At 38.0% G+C, this 3732-nt stretch overlaps 1 long non-coding RNA gene across 1 annotated transcript; it reads left to right on the top strand.

Annotated features, from left to right (window-relative positions):
- The first annotated feature begins 549 nt into the window (after nt 1–549).
- Nucleotides 550–3439, top strand: LOC120665984. Its single transcript, XR_005671495.1, has 4 exons — nt 550–866; nt 1596–1638; nt 1809–1879; nt 3181–3439. It is a non-coding gene; the product is annotated as an uncharacterized LOC120665984 (long non-coding RNA).
- The last annotated feature ends 293 nt before the right edge of the window (nt 3440–3732 follow it).

The following is a 3732-nucleotide window of genomic DNA, read 5'->3' as shown; positions in this document are numbered from 1 at the left end:
AGAAGAAAATGAGTTGTTACAACTTCTTTGAGTTTTGTCATATCAGGTTGTACCATAAATTTATAATAATAGCGTTGGTTGGTCATAATTCATCTTTCTCCTTTTAAAGTAGAATTTATTTATATTACATAGAAAAACTTCCCTTTTTTCAGCCATCGCATGAAAGAAACAAAAAAAAAAATTGAAAAAAAGGCGTAAGTAAGAGAAACTTGTAACCCTCGTATTGGTGTTAATATTTTTTTAGCGAAATTGAGATTTAAAATAAAAAATACTTTCTTTAGCGAAATTAAGATTTAAAATAAAAAAATACCGGAAGAGGAGTCGAACCTGCGACCTCGATCAACCATCCACATAAGAGCAAGAGCCCGACCACTGGGCTACCTCAGGGAATGTGTCAATTTTCATTTGTACTTTTATCTGTATTAATAATATAATACAACCGGTATAAATTTTGGCCATCCATTGTTGATCTAACGGCTCCAAAGAGTTCCAAAAATATATAGATGGAGAAACCCTAGCCTCTTCCTACAGTTCGAGCCTCCGCCGCAGCCTTCAGATCCGCTGCCGAAGCCGCGCCACGCGGCCTCCGGCGTGGGTACCGCTGCCGCAGCTCCCGGCACGCAGCGTAAGCCTCCCGCCTCCCCAACTCTCGCCGCCATGGAGTGCTTCATCTTCCTGCTCGGCGCTCGGGTCCTTGTGGCCGCGGATGCTCCTCCTGCTCGCGACGGGCCGCATCTGGTGGCTCGACCTCCTTCCGTGCCCCTGCTCGAGGATCTCCGGCCAGCAGTGACGATTGATTCCTGACGCCCAACTTCCCGAACCCATCATCAATTCGTTAGGTTCCATATCGATCCAGCTCAATCCAGGTATTACTTCCCACTCTCTCCTCTTGTCCCCTTGCTTGGATGTTAGTAGATCCGGCTGCATTTTTAGTCCTAGACTTATGCGTATGCATGTTGATTTGCCATGGCTGAATTGAGCTCTAATTGTATATTGATAATGTTTTCTCTTTTTTCTCACTGCTTCTACTTGGTGTCATGGAGAACGTCATGGATTGTTGCTTCTCGTAGCTGAAATTCTATACTCATTTTGTTAGGCCTCTGAAAATCTGAATCCTGTTAGGTCTCTGAAAGTTAAATTGGTAATGTAGCTGTATACCTGTATCTAGCTAGATGCCCAGTGATCACATTTTATTTGACTTGCTATCTGGGCTGTTGTCATATTTGCAAAAAAAAAAAATTGTATATGATATAAGTCAGGATGTGCCCAACTAGGTACTTTAAATTCTAATGTAGTCCTGTTCGATGCTAACTTATCTATCTATTTGCTTCACTGAAACTATACTGCATTGTAGTTGTGGAAAATGTAGAATTCAGTATGATGTGCACTCTTTTGGCTTATCATGATTCAGTCAAGCAATGCAGTATAGTTTCAGTGGCATCACCTTTGCGGCCTTCATTACGAGCAATGTGTTGCTTTTTCCTTCCATCACTAGACTTAGAAATGTAATAATCCTCAATTCTTTCAATTTTACCATCTTAGAAGCAACAGAGGGGTATTTTTCTTACTGTGTTGCTTGCAAATTATTTGTGCAGTGGCTGCGCCGTTTAGAAGATGGCTCTGTAAATTTCATAGAAGGTACCCTTTCTCTTATTCTTTATTTTGTCTTAGAATACACATGAGAGGTGCATAACTTTGTGTTAAGAAAAGGAAAACAAAGTTTTGCAACATGAGTCTTGTACAGGCATTGTATCTGTGATGGTAGCTTGTATAAATCTGAAGTTCATTCATTGCAAACTTTGCTGCAGGAGACCTCATCAGGTTGAATTAAAGATACCCTTGAATTAAAGATACCATTGTATCTGTGATTGTAGCTCCGGTGAGGCTCTTAGCTTCTCAGATCAATTTGATGTCATTTCTTTGTTGCTTAGTGCTTACTGCAGCTCGAATAATTTCAGTTGTTAATCAATAGGTTCATGTATTTCAAACTGTAACGTTCATGTGCCATGAGTACACGTCAGTATCTTCTCAACTTTCTAGCCATGAGTCCAAAACTTGGTTCATCAATATATTTATAAATAAGATATTTCTTAGATCTGCACAAAATAATTGATTTTAGTTGGGCATGCAACTTTTTCATGTGATTTTCTTTTACTCCATGAACACAGCATGGTGCCTGCATTTATCGATATTAAAAGGTTCCAATCTTGCTTTATTTACTGCTGCGAAAGACTCATTTATCGAAAATCTTTGAGGTTCGTCTGTTTACATGCCCTGTGCATGTAATTGTGCTAGGTTGCCCCACCCCCCTGCGTCACTTTTATAGACATGAGTACTTATGGTTCATATCATGTTCCATTTGTCACAAGATATCCAGATTGCAACTTGCTGCAAGTATACTGGAGAAATTCTGTGTAGACTTTTCTAAAGGAGAAATGAAAACACATGTCTATGTTTTTAGGTTCAATTTATAGATTTATCACAAGTATTGTCTGATTATAATATAAGCAAATCAACCAATGGTCAGATCTACGGTTAGGATAGTATTGCTCCAGCGCTTGCAAGCAGAGAAATTTTTTATAATTTGAGAAAATAAGAAAAGTTTGAAAATGTAACTGAACTAGAACATCTCACATTCCAGTGTGATTTTCTTTTATTTCTAATCTCACATTCCACTGTAGCGCCAAATGTTCTAGTTGTATAAATCTAAAGCTCATTCATTGTAAATCTAAAGCCACTCCAATCTGACAATACTTCAAGTTACTTCTCGTTTCCCAGTTTGTAAGTACTCTCAGTTTCCAGTCTTGTGACTTTGTGTTTCATCCTCTAGAAATCATGTAACCTGAATGTTTTTAAGTCTATAAGTATTAAAAAAAGCAGGGCATTAACTGCTACTTTAGAATGAGCATATATGTACATATATGGTCTGATTTTCTAGTGCACTCTGTGCTTCTTGAATTTAAGCATACGACTACCTAGTTAATCTCTTTTTACATAGCTTGTTTGTATCCATGATTTTTCTTTGTTTTTCCCATAACTTGTTAGATAATATTTGTGCAACTTAATTCTACTGGAATCTATGAAAATTTTCTTTGGGATTTGGCTTTCGAATGTAATTGTGTATACATGTGAAGTTTATGTTTATGCTTTAAAATTTATTGGTGGTTCTTCTGGCTGCAGGTTGCTACTTTCAAAACAAGGCCGTGGAAGATTTCTAATTCAAGTGAAAAGCGTGAAAGTGAAAGCTCTCATGTTTGATTCCAGGCCTAACTTTGATAGTGTCTTTCGGATCGAGTCCAGTAGATGATTTTGATACTGTATATAGGTTTGTAGCAAAATATATACTGAAAGTGCACTTTGTAACTTGAGATTGGGATATTGAATTTTGTATGTCACTGTTGATATTGAAAGTGTACTTTGTGATTTGAGATTGGGCTAAGCTGGGCCTAATTATTTTTAATTTTGGGATGTAAAATCTATGGGAAAAAATAAATTTCGAAATGAGTTGGCTTGTAGTGGGCTCAGCCAGCCCGTAAATAGATTGCATACATGGGTCTAGCTGGGCCTTTGATTGTTTTGTGACGAATCAAAACGTCACAACTAGTCTGCCACGTCACATCCTAATCATTGCCATGTTAGCTGAGATAGTTTTTGTGACGTTTTTATGTCCTACGTGGCACTTGCATGGTCAGCTATGGCATAGATTATATGACGTTTTTCAAGTTTGGTAGT

This window comes from Panicum virgatum, chromosome 3N (genome assembly GCF_016808335.1).
Source record: "Panicum virgatum strain AP13 chromosome 3N, P.virgatum_v5, whole genome shotgun sequence".
NCBI classification, from domain to species: Eukaryota; Viridiplantae; Streptophyta; class Magnoliopsida; order Poales; family Poaceae; genus Panicum; species Panicum virgatum.
This window is presented reverse-complemented; position numbering and strand designations above follow the sequence as displayed.